Below are 25,696 nucleotides of genomic sequence, written 5' to 3'. Positions count from 1 at the left end.
GGTTATCAGGAAACAATTTCATTAGGGAGCTATTCAAGGCTTCATACACTTCATGTTAGATATTTAAATCTATATGTAGAGTTGAGATTTGTGATTGGCTGTGCGTTATATCTATCTCAAAAATAGTAAAAAAAAAAAGGGGGGGTTTTATTTTTCTCATGCACCAGGGTGTTTAAAGGTAAGAAGTCCAAGGCTGGTATCTCAGTCCCACAAAGTATAAAATACTCTGGCTGCTCCCATATTTCTCTGTGTCCTCCTTATGCATTCTAATTCACATGGTCATAAGGAATGTTCTCATTCCAGCCAGGAAGAATGAAGAGAGCATATGTCAGTTAATCTGGCTTTTAAAGGAGTGTTTTTTTCTTCCTTTTTTTAAAAAAAAAAAATAATAATAATCCCAACCAAGTGCCTTCTAATTCTATGTATCTCAACGTGTGACACTAAATTATCTGGTCATATTGATCTGTAAGCAAAGCTGGGGAATGCAATACTTTGCTGAGCACAACGTCTTTTCTAACAATAATGAGTGTGAAGCACAATATTATTTACCATTGAGGGAAAGAAATTTCATGCTGGTGAAACTATGTCATGATTTCTTTCCACTTAGAATATTTATTTGATAGTCATTGAAAGAGTCATTTTAATTTTTAAATAATTAGAATATTATCACGTATTATGCTGTTCCGTATTCACGACATTATGCGTATACTTTTTATTTCAATGGCAAATTGTAACAATCTTTTTGAGGACATTATAAAAAGCAAATAAATTCAACATGAATGGTACCAATTATACATGACTGAGTTGACGTGATGATAATACGATCAGCATTGACCAAATTCATACATCACGCAATGACTGTTATATCATGACGCCTCTTAGCAAACATGGTAGCAAGACATCAACAATGACAAGAGTATGGAACAAAAAGAAATTTGTCCTGGAACCAGTCAGAATGACACCCAAGAATTAACCAGACTGCTGTGAGGTAGTCAGTGTCATCTGAAACACAACTTACTTGTATCTGCGTGGCAGAAACTTTAAATTTAAATCAGTTCTTTTTTTTTTTTTTTTAAGAGATGGTGGTATTCTCTTCCAATAAGGAATGATGTAAGAATTAAACATAACTATTTTCAAAAGGCAAAAATTCAGAACAGGATAAAACATTTTAGATTTCAGGAGCAGAGCTGAGGAAGAAAAATACACCATGTCCTAAGAAGAGAAAATAAAAGGATAAGCCAGCGGGCAGAGTAGAAACAGGTATTTGTTCAATGCAACTTTCAAAGAGATAAAGGCACTGGAAATAGAATGGATGCAGGCATTAAAATTGAATCCTCCAAATGTTAGGGACACAAAATTAAGCTGAGAGTGAGGGGCATGGAGGCTGCTAGGATTATAATTAGCTCATACTTTTGCTGTGATCTTGCAAGCTTTTTATCAGTGTAATTAAGGTCACATAATCCCTCACCTAATAGAATATCTGCCAGAGAATGTGCTCAAAATTATTTATTACATTGAATTAGAAAATTGAAAATTTTTATTGGGATAGGGAGTTGAGAAACACCCCAGGATGTTCATGAGCATTCTTTTCCAGCAGAGTAGGTCAAAAAGAAGTTTCTCTTAGAGATTGTGTGTGTGTGTGTGTGTGTGTGTGTGTGTGTAGGGTGATATTCAGATTACTCTGTGACTTTGGAACACAGGTAGGAACCAGCAGATAGGAGTCAGTCATACCCATCAAAATTAAAGAAGCTTAAAAGTTACATGATGAAATCATATTCTAGTTGTCTAGCTTATAAGAAAAATCAAGCCGGGTGCAGTGGCTCATGCCCGTAATCCCAGCACTTTGGGAGGCCAAGGCGGGCGGATTGCCTGAGCTCAGGAGTTCACAAAGAGCCTTGGGCAACATGGTGAAACCCCGTCTGTACTAAAATACAAAAAATTAGCTGGGCGTGGCGGCATGTGCCTGCAGTACCAGCAACTCGGGAGGCTGAGGCAGGAGAATTGCTTGAACCCGGGAGGCGGAGGTTGCAGTGAGCCAAGATCGCGCCACTGCGCTCCAGCCTGAGAGACAGAGTGAGACTCCATCAAAAAAAAAATATCATGGGATACAGTTTCAGTAAAAACAATGAGTTCTTAATTTGTATTAGATGTAATTCAATTACATTTTTAAATGTACGTTCTCTCTGTAGCTTCCTGAATTGAGTACTGTGGTAAGACAACAGAAGAGAGTGATAGATTGTAAAGAGAGGTTTGGATTCAATGACTACGTTTTCTGGGCTCCACTCCAGATTTAAAAAGTCAGCATCTCTGCAGTTTTGACTTTAGCATCTGTTTTTTAAAAATCTGCCAGAGTGATTCTGATTTGCAGCTCTATTTTGGATCCTCCAGACTGGATTATGTCTAGAGTTCCTTTCAGCCCTCAAGTTGCAGACTTTAACACATTTATCATGCATTCAACAAACCTACTAGTTTTTACTGGCAGCTGCCGGCTCTGTTAGTTCTCATCTGTCGTTAAAATACAGAAGATAATGAGAATCTCGTTAACTTTCAAATAGGCTCATGGTAAGGAAACTCTAGAGCCAACTAAATCCCCCAGAGATACAGAGCCTGAAGAATTCTCAGAAGGATAGGAGAAGAGCAAGAGTGTGCTGCTAATCTTATAATGTTAACATTTCCATCTATTATCTCAGTTCCTGCCCCATATGTTTCTGTAACAGCAAGACTTTATTGCATTCACAAAAGTCTCCGCCATGAAATGAAGGATGGCCTGGAGAACACCAAACTACTTCCATGGAAGAACAAGACTGCTCAACCATAAAGACTGTGATCCTTTGATACTCAGTCCACCCAACCTGTATGGAAGTCTTCTGCCAGAATAGGTATAGTGGTGGGTTTGATAACTCAGAGCAACATCAGGAGAACTCAAGAGATAAATATATCTTCCTTTGAATGTAAGCAAAATCAGATACCTCTCTGTCTTCTGTTTAATTGGACTAGATTTCTTTATAATAAAGCAAACATGGCACTGGCCCCCAATTAGGAGCCTTCCACTTTAGATGCTGTAGAAGAGACTGCAAGAGGATCAGACATTCATTGATATATACAACTGTGGCTACAGTGAAGGTAATAAAAGGGGGTTACATGGTTACTAGAAGTTTTCCAATGAATATAACTGTGAATGTTCCACATAGATTTTTGGTATTAAAAGGATCTCTGTATTTTATAGTTCATAAAGAATGAGTAGGAAATGGCCAAGAGATAAAACAGATAAGAGATTCTGACAGATTAAAAATTTCAGACCCTTGTGCAAACATGGTACATTAGGACATAGCAAGTTATGAAAGCTAATAGGGAGCCTTTTTAACTGAGAGATTGATAAAAACATCAGCTCACAAAGGGTATGGTGGAGGAGGATTATATTTCATACTCCACTGATATTTCCTTATCTACTTCACTGCCTTCAACCAATGAAATGGGAACAAAAACGATTGCCACTTTCACCATAGTTTTAAGAACTAGTATACAGTCCATGATAGATTTTTTATCTTTGTGGCATGCCCAGATTGGGTTTGTTTCTTCAATCTGATTCCCAGAATAAAAATAATTTGGAGCAGATCTTCAGTCAACTGGTTAATTGCATGTATCATAGCAACAAATATGTCTTTGTTACTATAAGTCATTGTTATTTGGAAGCCATTTATGTTACATAATACCATTTAAGCTGATTGATACAAAGTGTTTTGTATGTCATTCTAGGAGATGGATTTAATACAGATGTTTGCCAGAACTCAATAGTGGTTTTTAAACTAAGAAGCAAATGGATAGAGATGACATTGTTAACTATAAAGGATGAAATGAAACATTGAAGCAGTAGATTGGGAGCTTCTTCCACAACTAGCAAGCTCTAAATGCTATCATTCCTCATATTGGCATGTTTATAAACATTCTTATCTAAAATATAATAACCTAGGAAACAAATAAAAATACATGCGAATAAAAATCATATATATTTTAATACTTTATTATGATCCCAACTGCTCCATTATAATTATCAGCAAAGGAGAATTTATTCTTTATCAAAATATTTCTTAACATTCCTCAAAGCTGTCTTAATTTTAAGGTCACTGGAAACTCTTTGTCTCTAAAGATTCAGAGAAAATCTGTTCTTACAATTAATACTATATGGCCAATGGATGTGAATGGCAGTAATGTTCTTATGTGTCCTAGAAAACCAGCACAAATTGTCGTGTTGTAATATATTTTCAAAAATATATATTAATATTGACACTATCAGTCATCTATTAAAGAGATTCACTGAAAATGCAAATGAAAATAGAGAAATATAAAAAAAATCATGAAAATTTACTACGTGGATAGATACTGATTTGGGCAGAGTGGCAGACACCCAGATCAAATTAAATAACAGTTGTCTAGATGTTCCCCAAATTCTGTATGTTTAGCAGTTTTGCAGAGTAAATTTTGGATAACTGGTGGAAGTGTTTGTTTTTTGTAAGCATGAAGACATTTTATTTGGAAAAAGACATTATTCAAAAATAAAGAGAAAAACACATTCCAACTAAAGAGAAGAGTGAAAAGGTCTTTTAAAGTCAGATTGACTGGTTTCATTAAGTTCACCAGATGAATTTGTAATGCCTTCCTTTATCTTGTTTAACAGGTCTTAAAGGCTTAAGGATGTTTTAAGCTCAAATCAGAGCAGTCTAAAGGAAATTTCTCAAATTGTGAAATCGGTTCTTAGAAATCATGACACATCTACTCTTTGGTGCATACATTATTAAATGCAAAAGTCTGAATAAACTTTTTACCTAAAAACATAAACACGAGGTCTTCAGAAAGAGTTCATTGTGCATTTTTCCCAAGCATGTCTTCTGAATAGTTCTGAAACATAAAATAACTCCCATTTATTTTGGTCTGAGTGCAGACTAGTTTAGTTTACAGACAACATGCTGGACATATGTCTGAGATCTTTACTTCTCTTAAAAATAAGGATAATCCAGGCCAGGCACGGTGGCTCATGCCTGTAATCCCAGCACTTTGGGAGGCCGAGGCAGGTGGATCACGAAGTCAGGAGATGGAGACCATCCTGGCTAACACCGTGAAACCCCGTCTCTAATAAAAATACAAAAAATTAGCCGGGTGTGGTGGCGGGCACCTGTAGTCCCAGCTACTCGGGAGGCTGAGGCACAAGAATGGTGTGAACCTGGGAGGTGGAGCTTGTAGTGAGCGGAGATCGCCCTCCTGCACTCCAGCCCGGGCGACAGAGCAAAACTCTGTCTCAAATAATAATAATAATAATAATAATCCAATGTGGGAATTAATAGGAGCAGTTGAAATTATTCGATCAACAGGACTGATGTTTCTTGTTTATTCTGTTTTCAACCTTGGGGTCACAGGATTCATAAAATGATTCTCAAAGGCATTTAAGAACATTACAGGAAAAAGAGTTCAAGAGCTAGGTACAGCTCAAACACATTAAGGAACTAAAGAAATATCAGAGGCTTGCTAATAAAAACAAATATTTCCTGTAGGACAAAGAGGCAGAAATGCAGAGGATATCTCTGAAATTAAGGCATGAGAACTAATACCATTGCTAAAGAAAGAAGTACCAATAATTTGACAGAGGCAATTCAAACAAAAAGTTGTGATAGCATAGAAAGCTCACTGGACAGACACCAGTCCAGTGATTAGCAGAGACTCAAGTATCTTCAAGATCTCTGCACACAGAATCTGAAGGTATCTCTGAACAGAGAACCATATATATGCATTGTTAAATCCAGAAAAAAAATTATTTTCAAACACCTGAATCCAAAGACGGACTCTTCAAAGGAAGGAGAGAGAGAGAACAAATATGAATATAAATGGAGAAGCAGAGATGCGCCAAGATAAATGCCACACACTGAAGATAATGAAACAACTTGCCTTTTTTTACTTCACTATTTTTTAATTTTTTTTGAAATTTATCACTGTTCATTAATGTATATTCCTTTCATTCATTTTAAGTTTTGTGTGGGACTCCATTCTGTGAGTCTATAATAATACATTAATCCTCCTCCATCACTAAATAATTAAGCTGAGTCCTGTTTTTAGCTGTAATAAACAAGGCTTCAAAGAGCCTGGGCTCTACTCTTTTTTTTTCTTTTTTTTTTTTAATTATACTTTAAGTTCTAGGGTACATGTGCATAACGTGCAGGTTTGTTACATACGTATATTTGTGCCATGTTGGTGTGCTGCACCCATCAACTCGTCAGCACCCATCAATTCATCATTTATATCTTGTATAACTCCCCAATGCAATCCCTCCCCCCTCCCCCTCCCCAGGATAGGCCCCAGTGTGTGATGTTCCCCTTCCCGAGTCCAAGTGATCTTATTGTTCAGTTCCCACCTATGAGTGAGAACATGCGGTGTTTGGTTTTCTCTTCTTGTGATAGTTTGCTAAGAATGATGGTTTCCAGCTGCATCCATGTCCCTACAAACGATGCAAACTCATCCTTTTTATGGCTGCATAGTATTCCATGGTGTATATGTGCCACATTTTCTTAATCCAGTCTGTCACAGACGGACATTTGGGTTGATTCCAACTCTTTGCCTTTGTGAATAGTGCTGCAATAAACATACGTGTGCATGTGTCTTTGTAGTAGAATAATTTATAATCCTTTGGGTATATACCCAGTAGTGGGATGGCTGGGTCATATGGTACATCTAGTTCTAGATCCTTGAGGAATTGCCATACTGTTTTCCATAATGGTTGAACTAGTTTACAATCCCACCAACAGTGTAAAAGTGTTCCTATTTCTCCACATCCTCTCCAACAACTGTTGTTTCCTAATTTTTTAATGATTGCCATTCTAACTGGTGTGAGATGGTATCTCATTGTGGTTTTGATTTGCATTTCTCTGATGGCGAGTGATGATGAGCATTTTTTCATGTGTCTGTTGGCTGTATGGATGTCTTCTTTTGAGAAATGTCTGTTCATATCCTTTGCCCACTTTTTGATGGGGTTGTTTGTTTTTTTCTTGTATATTTGTTGGAGTTCTTTGTAGATTCTGGATATTAGCCCTTTGTCAGATGAGTAGATTGCAAAAATGTTCTCCCATTCTGTAGGTTGCCTGTTCACTCTGATGGTAGTTTCTTTTGCTGTGCAGAAGCTCTTTAGTTTAATGAGATCCCATTTGTCAATTTTGGCTTTTGCTGCCGTTGCTTTTGGTGTTTCAGACATGAAGTCCTTGCCCATGCCTATGTCCTGAATGCTATTACCTAGGTTTTCTTATAGGGTTTTTATGGTATTAGGTCTAACATTTAAGTCTCTAATCCATCTTGAATTAATTTTCGTATAAGGAGTAAGGAAAGGATCCAGTTTCAGCTTTCTACTTATGGCTAGCCAATTTTCCCAGCACCATTTATTAAATAGGGAATCCTTTCCCCATTTCTCATTTCTCTCAGGTTTGTCAAAGATCAGATGGCTGTAGATGTGTGGTATTATTTCTGAGGACTCTGTTCTGTTCCATTGGTCTATAGCTCTGTTGTGGTACCAGTACCATGCTGCTTTGGTTACTGTAGCCTTGTAGTATACTTTGAAGTCAGGTAGCGTGACGCCTCCAGCTTCGTCCTTTTGACTTAGGATTGTCTTGGCAATGCGGGCTCTTTTTTGGTTCCATATGAACTTTAAAGCAGCTTTGTCCAATTCTGTGAAGAAAGTCATTGGTAGCTTGATGGGGATGGCATTGAATCTATAAATAACCTTGGGCAGTATGGCCATTTTCATGATATTGATTCTTCCTATCCATGAGCATGGTATGTTCTTCCATTTGTTTGTGTCCTCTTTTATTTCACTGAGCAGTGGTTTGTAGTTCTCCTTGAAGAGGTCATTGACATCCCTTGTAAGTTGGATTCCTAGGTATTTTATTCTCTTTGAAGCAATTGTGAATGGAAGTTCATTCCTGATTTGGCTCTCTGTTTCTCTGTTACTGGTGTATAAGAATGCTTGTGATTTTTGCACATTAATTTTGTATCCTGAGACTTTGCTGAAGTTGCTTATCAGCTAAGGAGATTTTGGGCTGAGATGATGGGGTTTTCTAAATATACAATCATGTCATCTGCAAACAGGGACACTTTGACTTCTTCTTTTCCTAACTGAATACCCTTGATTTCTTTCTCTTCCCTGATTGCCCTAGCCAGAACTTCCAACACTATGTTGAATAGGAGTGGTGAGAGAGGGCATCCCTGTCTTGTGCCAGTTTTCAAAGGGAATTTTGCCAGTTTTTGCCCATTCAGTATGATATTGGCTGTGGGTTTGTCATAAATAGCTCTTATTATTTTGAGGTACGTTCCATCAATACCGAATTTATTGAGCGTTTTTAGCATGAAAGGCTGTTGAATTTTGTCAAAAGCCTTTTCTGCATCTATTGAGAAAATCATGTGGTTCTTGACTTTGGTTCTGTTTATATGCTGGATTACGTTTATTGATTTGCGAATGTTGAACCAGCCTTGCATCCCAGGGATGAAGCCCACTTGATCATGGTGGATAAGCTTTTTGATGTGCTGCTGAATCCGTTTTGCCAGTATTTTATTGAGGATTTTTGCATCAATGTTCATCAGGGATATTGGTCTAAAATTTTCTTTTTTTGTTGTGTCTCTGCCAGGCTTTGGTATCAGGATGATGTTGGCCTCATAAAATGAGTTAGGGAGGATTCCCTCTTTTTCTATTGATTGGAATCGTTTCAGAAGGAATGGTACCAGCTCCTCCTTGTACCTCTGGTAGAATTCAGCTGTGATTCCATCTGGTCCTGGACTTTTTTTGGTGGGTAGGCTATTAATTGTTGCCTCAATTTCAGAGCCTGCTATGGGTCTATTCAGGGAATCAACTTCTTCCTGGTTTAGTCTTGGGATAGTGTAAGTGTCAAGGAAATTATCCATTTCTTCTAGATTTTCTAGTTGATTTGCGTAGAGGTATTTATAGTATTCTCTGATGGTAGTTTGTATTTCTGTGGGGTGGGTGGTGATATCCCCTTTATCATTTTTTATTGCATCTATTTGATTCCTCTCTCTTTTCTTCTTTATTAGTCTTGCTAGCGGTCTGTCAATTTTGTTGATCTTTTCAAAAAACCAACTCCTGAATTCATTGATTTTTTGGAGGGTTTTTTGTGTCTCTATCTCCTTCAGTTCTGCTCTGATCTTAGTTATTTCTTGCCTTCTGCTAGCTTTTGAATGTGTTTGCTCTTGCCTCTCTAGTTCTTTTAATTGTGATATTAGAGTGTCAATTTTAGATCTCTCCTGCTTTCTCTTGTGGGCATTTAGTGCTATAAATTTCCCTCTACACACTGCTTTAAATGTGTCCCAGAGATTCTGGTATGTTGTATCTTTGTTCTCATTGGTTTCAAAGAACATCTTTATTTCTGCCTTCATTTCGTTATGTACCCAGTAGTCATTCAGGAGCAGGTTATTCAGTTTCCATGTAGTTGGGCGGTTTTGATTGAGTTTCTTAGTCCTGAGTTCTAGTTTGATTGCACTGTGGTTGGAGAGACAGTTTGTTATAATTTCTGTTCTTGTACATTTGCTGAGGAGTGCATTACTTCCAATTATGTTGTCAATTTTGGAATAAGTGCGATGTGGTGCTCAGAAGAATGTATATTCTGTTGATTTGGGGTGGAGCACAGAGATGAGTTCAATTCCTGGATATCCTTGTTAACTTTCTGTCTCATTGATCTGTCTAATGTTGACAGTGGAGTGTTGAAGTCTCCCACTATTATTGTATGGGAGTCTAAGTCTCTTTGTAAGTCTCTAAGGATTTGCTTTATGAATCTGGGTGCTCCTGTATTGGGTGCATATATATTTAGGAGCGTTAGCTCTTCCTGTTGAATTGATCCCTTTACCATTATGTAATGGCCTTCTTTGTCTCTTTTGATCTTTGATGGTTTAAAGTCTATTTTATCAGAGACTAGGATTGCAACCCCTGCTTTTTTTTGTTCTCCATTTGCTTGGTAGATCTTCCTCCATCCCTTTATTTTGAGCCTATGTATGTCTCTGCATGTGAGATGGGTCTCCTGAATACAGCAGACTGATGGGTCTTGACTCTTTATCCAGTTTGCAAGTCTGTGTCTTTTAATTGGAGCATTTAGTCCATTTACATTTAAGGTTAATATTGTTATGTGTGAACTTGATCCTGCCATTATGCTATTAACTGGTTATTTTGCTCGTTAGTTGATGCAGTTTCTTCCTAGCCTCGATGGTCTTTACATTTTGGCATGTTTTGCAATGGCTGGTACCGGTTGTTCCTTTCCATGTTTAGGGCTTCCTTCAGAGTCTCTTGTAAGGCAGGCCTGGTGGTGACAAAATCTCTAAGCATTTGCTTATCTGTAAAGGATTTTATTTCTCCTTCACTGATGAAACTTAGTTTGGCTGGATATGAAATTCTGGGTTGAAAATTCTTTTCTTTAAGAACGTTGAATATTGGCCCCCACTCTCTTCTGGCTTGTAGAGTTTCTGCCGAGAGATCTGCTGTTAGTCTGATGGGCTTCCCTTTGTGGGTAACCCGACCTTTCTCTCTGGCTGCCCTTCAGATTTTTTCCTTCATTTCAACTTTGGTGAATCTGGCAATTATGTGTCTTGGAGTTGCTCTTCTAGAGGAGTATCTTTGTGGTGTTCTCTGTATTTCCTGAATTTGAATGTTGGCCTGCCCTACTAGGTTGGGGAAGTTCTCCTGGATGATATCCTGAAGAGTGTTTTCCAACTTGGTTCCATTTTCCCCCTCACTTTCAGGCACCCCAACCAGACGTAGATTTGGTCTTTTTACATAATCCCATACTTCTTGCAGGCTTTGTTCATTTCTTTTTCTTCTTTTCTCTTTTGGTTTCTCTTCTCGCTTCATTTCATTCATTTGATCCTCAATCGCTGATACTCTTTCTTCCAGTTGATCGAGTCAGTTACTGAAGCTTGTGCATTTGTCACGTATTTCTCGTGTCATGGTTTTCATCTCTGTCATTTCGTTTATGATCTTCTCTGCATTAATTAGTCTAGCTGTCAATTCTTCCACTCTTTTTTCAAGATTTTTAGTTTCTTTACGCTGGGTACATAATTCCTCCTTCAGCTCTGAGAAGTTTGATGGACTGAAGCCTTCTTCTCTCATCTCGTCAAAGTCATTCTCTGACCAGCTTTGATCCGTTGCTGGCGATGGGCTGCGCTCCTTTGCAGGGGGAGATGCGCTCTTATTTTTTGAATTTCCAGCTTTTCTGCCCTGCTTTTGCCCCATCTTTGTGGTTTTATCTGTCTCTGGTCTTTGATGATGATGACGTACTGATGGGGTTTTGGTATAGGTGTCCTTCCTGTTTGCTAGTTTTCCGTCTGACAATCAGAAGGACTGTCTGTTGGTCTGTTGGAGATTGCTTGAGGTCCACTCCAGACCCTGTTTTCCTGGGTGTCAGCAGCAGAGATTGCCGAAGATAGAATATCTCTGAACAGCGAGTGTACCTGTCTGATTCTTTCTTTGGAAGTTTCCTCTCAGGGGTGACTCCACCCTGTGAGGTGTGGGGTGTCAGACTGCCCCTAGTGGGGGATGTCTCCCAGCTAGGCTACTCAGGGGTCAGGGACCCACCTGAGCAGGCAGTCTGTCCGTTCTCAGATCTCAACCTCCGCGTTAGGAGATCCACGGCTCTCCCCAAAGCTGTCAGACAGAGTCATTCGCATCTGCAACGGCCCAGCTCTTTCCCCTATTGGACTGCAGCTGTGCGCTGTCCACAGAGGTAGAGTCTACAGAGACAGGCAGGCTTCCTTGAGCTGCTGTGAGCTCCACCCAGTTCGAGCTTCCCAGCGGCTTTGTTTACCTACTTAAGCCTCAGCAATGGCGGGCGCCCCTCCCCCAGCCTGGCTGCTGCCCTGCGGCTAGATCGCGGCAGACTGCTGTGCTAGCAATGAGGGAGGCTCTGTGGGCGTGGGACCCTCCCGGCCAGGTGAGGGATATATCCTTCTGGTGTGCTCGTTTGCTCAAAGTGCGGTATTGGGGCGGGAGTTACCCGATTCTCCAGGTGTTGTGTGTCTCAGTTCCCCTGGCTAGGAAAAGGGACTCCCTTCCCCCTTGCTCCGCCCAGCTGAGGCGATGCCTCGCCCTGCTTCAGCTCTCGCTGGTCAGGCTGCAGCAGCTGACCAGCACCGACTGTCCGGCACTCCCCAGTGAGACGACCCCAGTACCTCAGTTGAAAACGCAGAAATCACCGGTCCTCTGTGTCGCTCGCGCTGGGAGTTGGAGACTGGAGCTGTTCCTATTCGGCCATCTTGCTCCGCCCCCTGGGCTCTACTCTTAAAGGAGGAATTGATGAGTCACAGATTACGTCCGTCTTCAACTTTGTTTTCCAGTAGGATGGTTGCAATTAATATTCTCACCCATATGATGAGAATTCCCCTTTCTCTGCATTCTTATTTATATTTGGTATTGCTGTTCTGTTTTCTAAAAATATAGTGTTTTATTCTCTATTTCTTACTACTTTATAAGAAAGTGTGGAGAGAATGAGACAGTGTTGGGGGAGGGACAGGTAGAGTTTACTGGTTACATGCAGTATCTTCTTTCTTTCAGTTATATGGGTTATCTTTATTTGCTATATATGCTCTAATTTTTACTCTCTATGCTTCGTTCCAGATGATTTCTTGAGATCTATGTTTTAGGCCAAAATTTTTTGTATCAGTCTTTGTTCTACTGAAACAAACATAAGATTACTTTTTTTCATTAGAGTAAGATTAATTTCATTCATTTGGTTTCATCTAATTTAACTAAATTTTTAACTTTCTAAATTTTCCATTTGTTTTTTTCAAATATACCTGCATTTTTAAAACATTGCCCTGTTGTTTCATAAGTCTTCTATTGGTATTTTCACTTTTATTTTATTTTAAATTTAAAATTTTAATTTCAGAGTACTCTGCCATATTTTAATTGGGTTATTTTTTTCTACCATACCTCACTTATAGATATTTATCATGTGGTTTCTAATTTGTGATTGTGAATTAATCTTTATTTAAGGTTTTATTTCTTTCCTTCCCCAATTTGAGTCTTATTTTCCCTAGGTTTAGATAGTGTCTAAAACTGTACTATAGTGCTGTTTAGAGTTTTGTTTTGTTGTAATTTTAGGAATTTTAGTAGAACTTGGCCATTTTTCTCTAAAGTGCTTCGCTTTGGTTCCCACTCCAAGAAGAGGGTGTGAAACCCCAATTATAAGAAAGTATGGGGGCCAGATGTGGTGACCATGCCAGTAATCCCAGCATTTTGGGAGGCCAAAGCAGAAGGCTTACTTGAGCCCAAGGTTTCAAGACTAGCTGGGGCAAAATAGTGAAACTCTACCTCTACAAATAAATTAATTAATTAACTAGGTGTGGTGGCATACACCTGTAGTTCCAGCTACTCAGAAAGCTGAGGCAGGAATAATGCTTATGCCTGAGTTTGAGGCTGTAGTGAGCCATGATTACACCACTGGACTCCAGCCTGGGAGACAAAGATTCTGTCTCTAAAAAAAGGAAGGGAAGGAAGGAGAAAAGGAGGAAAGGAGGGAAGGAAGGAAGGGAGGAAAGGAGGAAGGGAGAAATGGAGGGAGGGAAGGGATATCTATTTTCCACATATGCTAGAGTATTAAAAATGAAAAGGAATTAGAGAAGCAAAAGGAAACTGTATTTATAGAAAGGATTTCAATGGAGATAAATTTTCACTGCATGCTATGAGTCTCTACTCCCATGGAGAAGGGGCAACAGGTTCACACTTCGACTAAAGCCTACTGATAGCAACTTCAAGTAAACACTGAGTGAGATTTATGTATGACCCCAGGAATTTGGAGGGCACAGTAGGCTTGTATATGATGCCCACTTGAGAAATATATAAAACAAAAGGCTGTCGAAATTAACCTATGGCATCAGAGTGGGGAAATTTAATTAGGAAGTAGGTTTACTCCTGCTGACATTAGGGTCTAAGGAGCAGGTATCAGTGGACCAGATATAGACTGTTAGTGAGAACACTGCCATAAATTTGTCTTAGACGCAGCTTTAAATATCTATCTGGTGGGGAAATGAGACTTCATCTAAAAGGAAACTATATATAAAAAGTCCCCAGATATTTATGGGCTCACTAAAGAACCCACACAACATTTTAAAAAATAAAAAGTAATTCTTATTCTCATACCATCACAGAGAATTTATTAACAACTTACAATATAGCCAGTCAAGAAAGACATACTGTTTTCTTACATCTCCTTCACACGCCCTCCTTTCTCTTCTCATGAACCTTGGACATATCAAAAACTATGATTAGCAGTATAGGAGAGAAGGAGTAAAAATATAAATTAAGGAACTAGAGAAAGAGTTGGGCATGGCTGCTTTCTCACTGAAAATAGTCTTCCAAGTCAAGCCCAGGTAGGGGTAGTAAGAGACTGTATTTTTTATCCATCGGATGCTTTCAATTTAAATGAGAGGTTTTTTGTTTTTGTTTTTACTGATTTTATGTTTTTGCAACTTCATATTAGAAATAGATAAATGTTTTAAAAATTTTATAATGAACTTCCAAATATCTGTCACCTAGATTCAACATGCCTCTGAATTTGCCCTGAAGGTTAACATTTAGCCAACAGATGGAGAAAGAGAAAAAGTCGAGAATCACTTGGTGTGTTTTATGGTTCAGTATTAGAAGTAGATTATATAAGTTGATGAAATGCTCACATGTCAACAGTCAGAATTTATTCACATGGCACTACCTACAGGCAGGGAAATCAGAAAAGCAGACGCTGGCTGGCTGCCTCAACTCAGCAGCAATTCCAGTGTGGAGTAGCAGCATGAATCTGTGGTATTCAGCTGGTTGTCTCATCACATTTGTTTTGTTTTCTTAACACTTGTCTCTTGTGCATTTAAAATGTATTTGTGTGTGTGTGTGTATGATGTTAGTTCATAATACAGATATTCAGTTTTGGTTATTTCCTGAATTGGATATGTCATTATCAACCTGAAACTGTTTGGAGGATGAAGGTAACTGAGGCTCTTTTTGCAAAGAAGAAACTAGAAAAGCTCTGGAGCCAATATGGGATTTAAGTGAGGGATAAGGGCAGAATTAACCTCACAAAGAGAGTTTGAACAGGCAATCGAGGAAAGAAGAAAATTGTTTTTCTCTGATATCCCTGATAAGACCGACTTGTCTGTGCCTAACATTTGTAAAACACACATAATCCTTGATTTTAAATTTAGTACGAACCTTTTTTACCCTCTAGTGATTCTACATTCTGAATAATTAAAACGAACAAATCCACAAGCAACCATCTCCACTAATTGAAAGACTTTTTATGTGTAGTAATAAAAAGCAAAGATAAAAGCCAAGATCTAATCAGGTAAAAGTCATTGGTGTAGGATAAACTGTCTGCTCTTTAATTTAGGTGTCTGGTAGTTAGGTATTCAACTCTTTGTTTTGGCTAAGTGACACTGGGATATAGCACCGTCAATCATAGTTGATTATTTACTCCATAGTATCTCTATCATATTTAAAACATATCAATTCTCAAAACACCTCGTGCCTTCAAATCAATTTATGTTGTACAATGAGCCCTAGCATCTGATAAATTATATGGCAAAAAATGATTCATTGTATCAATTTCAAAATACTACTTGTTAGGCTTTAAGATCAGACCTAACTGATAAAAAATAGTGTTTTCTACGCTGTATTGAAAACCTATGTTCTAGAGGGGAACACCACACACTGGGGCTTACTAAAGGGTGGAGGCTGGGAGGAGGGAGAGGATCAGGAAATATAACTAATGGGTACTAGGCTTAATACCTGGGTGACGAAATAAATAATCTGTACAACAAACCACCCTGACACATGTTTACCTATGTAACAAACATGCACATGTACCCCTGAAATTAAAATAAAGGTTAAAAAAATAAAACTGATGTTCATATTTTATTGGAATCTTTGTAAAATGCTGACTGCTGAGGGTAAACGAACATCCGCCTAAACTACATGGAAAGGAGTTAATTAATTAGATACCTTGGCCTTCAAAAATGTTCAACTCAAAAACAGTTTACCAAGAGAAATTGAGACCTCATTTAACAACAGGATGGACTCCCCACTGACACACTCTTAATCTCCATTTTGAACTCAGTGAAATAAGAAAGAAGTATAACTTGAACTGCTACTTTCATTCCTGTCAGGATTAACTACTATGAGGTTTTTAAGCCTCAAATAATATAAGGAACTAATGATCACATAAAGGCATAAGCATTAGGTTTGTGATTAAAGAAATTAGTACTATTTAATACCACTTAGGATTGTGTCCTTTAACCATAGACGCTATAGTGATTTTAGCATCATATATCATCCTAAACACATGTAGTGGACTCTGGGTAAGAAATCCAGGCCTAGTTTAGCTAGGCTCATCCTTTCCCTAACTCATGCTAATCTCTTTCTCTCTAGAAGTGGGCTGTCATAAACAAGTTTTAGCTCTTATTAAAAGTTTGGGATTTTTTTTTTTCTATTATGATGTCCCTCCTCACTCCATATAACCATTAATCAAGGGATTAACACCTAGCCTTACTTTCCTTATTTTTTACCCCAGGAGTCTAAAACTTTGAAGCAAAACAGAGACGACATGTGCACCACAGCTGACATGGCTTCCAGTGATCCTTCCTCCTGGGATTCATGCTATTATCTAATCCTCTTTCCTTAAATGTGGGCTGGACTTGTGACTTGTTTCTAGCGAACAATGTAGGGCAAAAATTATGGAGCGATGGGATGCGACTTCTGTGATTGGCTAACAAAAAAACTACACCTTCTTAGGCTAGGCAACCTGGTGACACCCTGTCTCTCCAAAACAAAACAAAACAAAACAAAACAACTTATATTGGCACAGTGGCACATGTCTGTAGTCCCAGCTGCTTGGAAGGCTGAGGTGAGAGTGTGTCCAGAATTGGTGGGTTCTTGGTCTCGCTGACTTCAAGAATGAAGCCTCGGACCCTCGCAGTGAGTGTTACAGTTCTTAAAGATGGCCTGTCCGGAGCTTGTTCCTTCAGACGTTCAGATGTGTCTGGAGTTTCTTCCTTCTGGTGGTTTCATGGTCTTGCTGACAGGAGTGAAGCTGCAGACCTTCACAATGAGTGTTACAGCTCTTAAAGGTGGTGCGTCCGCAATTGTTCGCTTTTCCGCTTGGGTTCATGGTCTTGCTGGCTTCAGGAGTGAAGCCGCAGACCTTCATGGTGAGTGTTACAGCTCATAAAGACAGCCTCGACTGAAAGAGTAAGCAGCACCAAGGTTTATTGCAAAGAGCAAAAGGACAAACCTTCCACAGTGTAGAAGAGGACCCCACCAGGTTGCCCTTGGCTGATTCCAGCAGCCTGCTTTGATTCCCTTATCTGGCCCCACCCACAGCCTGCTGATTGGTCCATTTTACAGAGAGCTGATTGGACCGTTTTGACAGGGTGCTGATTGGTGCATTTACAATCCCTGAGCTAGACACAGAATGCTAGACAGAAAAGTTCTCCAAGTCCCCACTAGGTTAGCTAGTGACAGTGTACAAACTGGTGTATTTACAAACCTTGAGCTAGATACAGAGTGCTGATTGGTGCGTTTACAATTCCTTAGCTAGACATAAAGGTTCTTCAAGTTCCTGCTAGACTCAGGAGCTCAGCTGGCTTCACCTAGCGTATCCCGCACTGGGGTTGCAGGCAAAGCTGCCCGCCAGTCCCACGCTGTGCACCGGCACTCCTCAGCCCTTGGGCAGTTGATGGGACCGAGCGTGGCAGAGCAGGGGGAGCGGCAGAGCAGGAGGCGCGCTTGTGGCGGTGGGGGGGGCCTGGGCCACGCAGGAGCCTACCGCAGAGGGGGGCTCGGATGGAGGGCTGCAGGTCCCAAGTCCTGTCCCGCAGGGAGGTAGCTGAGGCTCTGAGAGAATTCGAGAGCGGTGCCTGCGGGTCGGCAGTGCTGGGGTACCCGACGCAACCTCTGCAGCTGCTGGCCCCGGTGCTAAGTCCCTCACTGCCCTGGGCCGGCAGCACCGGCCAGCCGCTCAGAGTGCAAGGCCTGGCGAGCCCGCGCCTGTGCCCACCGGAACTCGTGCTGGCCTGTGAGCGCCAGGCATGGCCCCGGTTCTTGCCCGTGCCTCTGCCTCCACACCTCCACAGCAAGCAGAGGGAGCCGGCTCCGGCCTCGGCCAGCCCAGAGAGGGGATCCCACAATGCAATGGGAGGCTGAAGGGCTCCTCAAGCTTGGATGCCAAGGCCAAGGAGGCGCCGAGAGTGAGGGCTGCTAGCACATTGTCACCTCTCAAGAGGATTGCTTGAGTCAGGGAGTTTGAGGCTGCAGTGAGCCCTGATCTCACCACTGCACTCCAACCTGGGCAACAAAGCAAGACTCTGTCTCAAAAAAATAAAAACAAAAACAAAAGCACTATAACTTCTCTCTTACTGATATTCTTTCTATTGCCTTCTCATCTTGTGCACTTTGACAAAGCAAACTGTCATGTTAGAGGTCCATGTAAAAAAAGATAAGGACTGAGGGTAACTTCTGCCCAATACCTAGCAAGAACAGAAGCGCTCAGTCCAACAACTCACAGGGAGCTAATTCCTGCCAACAATCATCCAAGTGAGCTTGGACATGGATTTTTCCTTAGTTGAGCCTTGAGGAAACTACAGATTCCAGAAGCAATTGAACCTAGCTAACCCACTCCTGGGTATCTTATCCAGAGAAATTTTGAGAAATAAATGTTCTTGTTTTATGTCTGTAAGTTCGGGGTGATAGCTATGCAGCAATAAATAACCACTACACTTTATTTCTTCAGAGATGAGTTGCAGAGATTAGCAGTATTCTAGCGAAGTTATTAATCTCATGCTTTTGGGACCCTCAAAGCATCTTTCATTCCCTTCTTTTCTGAGACTTAATTTTTCAACTGTATTTTAATTCTTTAAGATATTCTACTCAGTTTCCAATACATTCATTAAACCACACAGATTTCATTTTTGTTGATAACAATCTGAACAGTCTTTAGTTGTTATTATTTTAACTTCATGTTAAGCTTTCTTTATTATTATTTGAATTCCTGTAATTTTAAAATGATTCAATAAAGTTGACTATTTTCCTTTTTTTACCCCATGATCACCTAATTTGGTCTTAATAAATAAACTGTGCCAAAATAGTCATAATTTGTATGATAAACCTACAGATGTAATTTATCAATTCCTGTGACATCTAAGCTTCTATTTTATATTTTGCTAACATTATATATTTTTTTAATTGGAATCCTTTCCTATCTGTGATTGTTGGTGAAATTCTATGTGGTACAGCCAGCAGTTATCACTAGAGCAATCCGGAATGTTATTCAGAATGTGAGAAAATAATTTCCAGCATATCTATCAATTGGAAAAAGGATCTTTAATTATTTGACATCAAATTCATAACAGCAAGGCTATAGACCTATGCGTGATCACTTGGGAAACCAAAGACCATAAATGAGGAGTTTATTTTTTTTTTTTTTTTAAAGACAAGAAAAGTCTATCGGCAACCCAGATCTTCGGGTTCTTTGTGTTGTGTTTTATCTATGCTCCTCTTCAAATTTCTATCCTGATTTTGCCAAGTGACATGAAAACATTATTTACAATTTTCTTTCTTTCCCTCTCTTTCTCTCTCTCTCTCCTTTTCTTTTATTTAATTTATTTTGAGATGGGGTCTCACTCTGTCGCCCAGGCTGGAGTACAGTGGTGCGATCTGGGCTCACTACAACCTCCTCCTCCCAGGTTCAAGCAATTCTCATGCTTCCGCCTCCCAAGTAGCTTGGACTATAGGCACATACCACCATGCCCAGTTAATTTTTGAATTTTTAGTAGAGACGAGGTTTCACCATGTTGGCCAGGCTGGTCTCAAACTCCTGGCCTCGTGTGATCCACCCACCTTGGCCTCCCAAAGTGCTAGGATTACAGCGGTGCACCACCATGCCAGGCCACAGTTGTTTTTTATTTGGGAAAGTTAAGACAAAATATTTGCCTGCTAACATTCAAGTCTCTCTTAACAGCTGCCTCTCTTTTCAAAGGCTTGGCTATTCCCCTTGATGAAAGATTCCTACCACTATACAATATATCTATTGATTCAAAAAATTAACATGGAAACTATTGCTTTCTCCTTCATTCCATCTCTAGGGAAAAGTAGTTCTGTTAATGCATTAAGAGCTCCTTGACTATATCATAGTGTCTAAGGGTGGAGCTTTAGAGTTGATGAGAGAAGCATTTAGCCTCTGAGCTTAATCACAGCACGTTCTATTTCAGTACTTTATGCATGTGGAGGTCGCAATATCCTGGAGCACATGATAGTAGGTACCTCCTGAACCTACCTCTTCATCCCCATTGAGATAACATTTTGAAAAGAGAATAAAACCTATTGGAAAGGAGAAAATATAAGCCTATCTAATCACAGTTCATGGGATCCTCAGAGTTCTGTACACTCCACTGTACCTCAGTACAGTTTTAAGACTCCACACTGGAGCTTGAGGAAAAAACCCTAGGAAATAAAGTATTTCCTCACATAGTCTTATTGTCCATCCATATATTATTCTCTTCAAATTTTATCAAAAGGCAACCACTAAAAACCTGGATGACTACTATTCTTCTGTGAAATCCTAAAACACACATATCTTACCTTTGATGTAATTTGGTGAAACGGTGAGAATATATATTACATAAAGGACAAAACTTTGAAACACAAAGTATGAAAATTAAAAACAAAGCTTTATTGTGTTTCTGTCTGACTCTAAACCATGGGAGCCCAGCTGTGGTTATCTTTGGTCTGAATTCAAGGTGGATCTTTTGACCAGGTCCTCTACAGGAAAAAAAATCTCCTTTTCCTATTGCAATATTTTATAATCCTTTGCCAATTCAGTGCCTTTTTGGCATCCTTACAACCCCATCCACCAATTTGGCAGTGCCTTCTTTGAACATTATCAAGAGACAAGAGAAAAGTAAGCTTTAACTTAAGTTTAACCATTAGCTAATTAGAGCTATTTGCTTGGGAAATTTTCTTTACATGTTTTTCCTCTTGATCTCTCAACATTTTGTGATATTCAGTTTTATATCCCTAGTCTTGCTTGGATCACTCCTACGCATGCAACATTAATATAGCAAAAAATAATGTTCAAATAAGAGAAATCACATGCAGTAGCTGGGATAAAAGATAAAGGCAAATCATTTCAAGAAAAAAAAGTCATGGGCTATCACTAGGTAGTTATTTTAACAGATAAGGAAATAAAGATGATAAAAAGAGTGCCCACTTGGACATTGAGATGGGAACAATAGACACTGAGGAATACAAGAGAGGAGCAGGGGAGGGGGACAAAGGTCAAAAAATGTCCTATTGGGTACTATGCTCACTACCTGGGCTAACTACAGGTACAATTGTACTGCAAACCTCAGCATTGCACAGTGTACCTTTGTAACAAACCTGAACATCTACCCTGTGAAACTAAAATAAAACTTAAAAAACAAAAAGAGTGCTAGAATCCTGCTTTATCTTGAAGTGGCTTTGATTTCAGGACACTACTGTTCGAGCTTTGAGTCAGAAAATCTCTCCCAATGCTGAAGAAATCTATCTTTGATACAGAAAAAAAGCTCTTCTATTGATCTTCATTTTATTGTATGAAGGCCATTTGCTAATGCAAATAATTTTCCACATCTCAGTGGCTTAGTAAAATAGGATTTGATTTTTTACTCATGTGAAATCCAATAGGATGGAGGGAAAGGACAAATGTTCTGCTTCACGAATTCTCTTGGGAACCCAGGATCCTTTTATTGTATCATCCCACTGTTCTCAAGGGCCTTGGAGTCCTCAGCTGATTCCTCTTTGACTGTCAGACAAGGGAAAAAAGACAAGTGAGTATGGAAGATCTCACTGAAGGTTTTTATGAGTCATGCCTGGATGTAGCACACATTACTTTTACTCATATGCCGACCATCAGACTGAAAAGGAGACTAAAAAATGTCCTCTAATTGTGAGCCCAGAAAGGAAAACATGGGTTTGCATAAACACATACTCTCTTCCACTCTTGTACTCATTGTGGCTCAAGTATTCATGTTCATTTCCGGCTGGGCATGATAGCTCACATCTGTAATCCTAGCATTTTCGGAGGCCGAGGTGGGTGGATCACCTGAGGTCAGGAGTTCAAGACCAGCCGTGCCAACATGGTAAAACCCCGTCTCTACTAAAAATACAAAAATTGGCCGAGTGTGATGGCAGGTGTTTGTAGTTCCAGTTACTCCGGAGGTTGAGACAGGAGAATCACTTGAACCCAGGAAGTGGATGTTGCAGTGAGCCCAGATCGTGCCACTGTACTCTAGCCTCTGCACTCTAGCCTGGGTGACAGAGCAAGACTCTGTCTCCAGGAAAAAAAAAGAAAGTATTCACATTCATTTCCAAGGTAATGAAAGACTCACTTCACAATTGCCAGAACCCCTATGTAGAGTTTTCTGACTTTCAGATGGATGCATTTTATATCAGAATCTTCTCATCTTTTTTCCCCTCTGTCTCTAGCCAAGTTCCAAGAGAGCAGCTTATTACTAAATTTTGATAATAGCATGGATTTAAGGGGACCCGGACCCCAGAGCATGAGTTCCAGCACAGTTCTTTTCTGGAGTCTATCAATAAAGATAAAGAGAACTGGGAATCACTAGTACATGAAAGTTGTGCCCTCTCCTTGCACTGAGGTGAAGAAAAAATTAAGTGAAATAATTAAAAATTCAATTGCTATTAAGAAAAGTAAATGGTCTATATCCAACACAGTGACACTAGTTATCAGAATTACTGATAGGCAAAGGGGCAGTCACAATCAGCAAGTAAGAAGGCTGGCAACAGGCCTGGCGCAGTGGCTCATGCTTGTAATCCCAGCACTTTGGGAGGCCAAGGCGGACGGATCACTTGAGGTCAGGAGTTTGAGGTCAACACAGCAAAATCCCATCTCTACTAAAATTACACAAAAAAATTTAGCTGGGTGTGGTGACGCACGCCTGTATCCTCACCTACTCAGGAGGCTGAGGCAGTAGAATCCTTTGAACCCAGGAGGTGGAGGTTGCACTGAGTCACCACTGCACTCTAGCCTGAGTGACAGAGCGAAACTTTGTCTCCAAATAAAGAAGGCTGGCAACAGAAAACAGTTGTTTGCATTTTATAAGAAAACTATCAGAAACTTAAGGAATAAGAAAATCTTATATAAGGTTTTGATCGATCTAAAACAAGCTGTGGGAAATAGTAAGAGGAAGGAAGACATTCAAACTCAGCATACATCAGTTTTACACAAAGTCTACCAAGAAGCACATTGTAGTGTTAAAATCTCAACTGGCCTTTTCAAAAGGGCATTGAGAAACACTCAAGTAAAAAAGAAATGAATTTCTAGAAGCAGTCTAATCAGATTTCACTGATATATGTAATAAGCTAAAGATGCAAGGAGTATTTCTGCTGCAACTAGAGTAGAAAAGGTTTCCGAAGGTCATGGAATTCAAAGAAAACAATGTTTGAGGGAGAAGCATATGCAGATACTCACACTATACCCTAAGGCACAGGTTTAGAAAGCAAAAGGAGGCCGAGTACAGTGGCTCATGCCGGTAATCCCAATACTTTGGGAGGCCGAGACGAGTGGATTATCTGAGGTCAGGAGTTCGAGACCAGCCTGGCCAAAATGGTGAAACCCTGTCTCTACTAAAAATACAAAAATTAGCTGGGCCTGGTGGTGGGCACCTGTAATCCTAGCTACTCAGGAGGCTGAGGCAGGAGAATCACTTGAACCCAGGAGGAGGAGGTTGCAGTGAGCCAAAATTGCGCCATTGCACTCCAGCCTGGGTGACAAGAGCAAGACTCTACCAAAAAAAAAAAAAAAAAAAAAAAAAAGCAAAAGGAATAGCACACCCAGTTCCTAAGTCTGTTCTCCAGAAGGGACAAATGTAGACCCAGGAAGAAAAGCTTCCCTGGGCGGGAGAATCCAGAGTCTAAGGAATTCAGGAGTCGGGGGCTGAAGCTGCAGCTTTTGTTATATAGTAATTTAAATGTGAGCAAATGGCCAAGGAACATGGTATGGTGGTTCTTCTGAGAATAGAACACTTCAGGGAGGGGAGCAAGAATTTGGGAGAAGAGGAAATGCAAGGCCATAAGTGATACTAGTCTTTGTAGTAAGTAAAATTCTGAGCTCATGAAGGAGTGGAAATTCTAGCCCTAGTGAGGGACCATAATCAATAAAAAATTGGGATGCCAAGAACTCTGGTCTAAAGAGGAACTGTGAATTAAGACCAATGGACTATAAGTGACATAAAAGAGAAAAATAGCATCAGTAAAGAGAAATTGTTGAATACTATCTTACACATTTTTTATTTTTATTTTTTGAGATGGAATCTTGCTCTGTTGCCCAGGCTGGAGTGCAGTGGTGCAACCTTGGCTCACTGCAGCCTCTGCCTCCTGGGTTCAAGCGATTCTCCTGCCTCAGCCTCCTGAGTAGCTGGGATTACAGGTGCGTATCACTACCACTACGCTTGGCTAATTTTTGTATTCTTAATAGAGATGGAGTTTCACCATGTTGGCCAGGCTGGTCTCAAACTCCAGACCTCAGATGATCTGCCTACCTCGGCCTCCCAAAGTGCTGGGATTACAGGCATGAGCCACCACACCCGGTCCCTTATACATTTGTTTAAGATAAGGATATTTTAATAAATTTCTCTTAATTTGTGTATGTATATTCAGGGCAGCTTTCACAAAGTTATTGCCTTCTCTTTTGTTTTACTGTTCCCTCAGAATATAAGCAGCAGAGTACCACAACTAATCTCTGAGTGAGAGATTTCTCTCATGTCAGGTTTCCATTCATAGGCCCTGGACTTGGGAAATTGATGGGAATCTTGGAGGAGCTAACATAAACAAACAAACAAAAAAAATGCTATCTTAAACTATTATTTTTCCTTCTTGGTTTGCCCCTCAGTTATGACAAGATCTTTGGTGAAGAATGCTTTTGTCTATGGGAATATGTTTAGATTTTAGGGGCTGCCAATGTCCTGTGAGTCCAGGGCATTTTGTGAATGAACTGCAGGGCTGGTGTTGTGAAGTTCTTTGTGGTCTCTCTAAAGTCTCTCCTAGAGAGACTTTAGAAGAATGTGGGAGAGTTGTCTAGTTAGAAGTAGTCCCAGTGGGGGTGCCCAAAATACTCCACTACTTCTAGCGGAAGGAACTATGCGGCACTGCTGATGCTATTTCTCTACCAAGACGCCTATGTGAGTTCTCCCTTGAATAAGGAGGAAATCAGGAAAGAAGATGCTTTTAGACATAATCTGGATCTTTAATTTATTTCATTTCAGTTGTTAAGTTTCCCAGCAGTAGAAACAGGTTTATATGATAACATGAAAGGTTAATATTGTTAAAATATATAGGTTTGGTGGCAAATTTGGGGCATTTACAATGCTGGTCTTATATTATCTGGGCTCTGCCTTGAGCTGCCACATCTCCTATAAACTTGTCCAGTGAGTAGGTAGGAGCAGGGGAAATAGAAGCATGGATAATTATCCTGATGTATCGTATGCCCTTGGGGTCACTCAATTAATTCCTGTACTGACCCATTTTATAGGCTTTAGAGAACAGTATCAAAAGGGATTTTGATGAAGGCCTGAGGGGATGATCTGCCATTCTAATTGGTCCCTGCAAGACTATAAGCTCTGTAAAAATCAA

The sequence above is a fragment of the Trachypithecus francoisi genome, unplaced genomic scaffold, assembly GCF_009764315.1.
Source record: "Trachypithecus francoisi isolate TF-2019V2 unplaced genomic scaffold, Tfra_2.0 Lachesis_group16, whole genome shotgun sequence".
Lineage (NCBI taxonomy): Eukaryota > Metazoa > Chordata > Mammalia > Primates > Cercopithecidae > Trachypithecus > Trachypithecus francoisi.
This window is presented reverse-complemented; position numbering follows the sequence as displayed.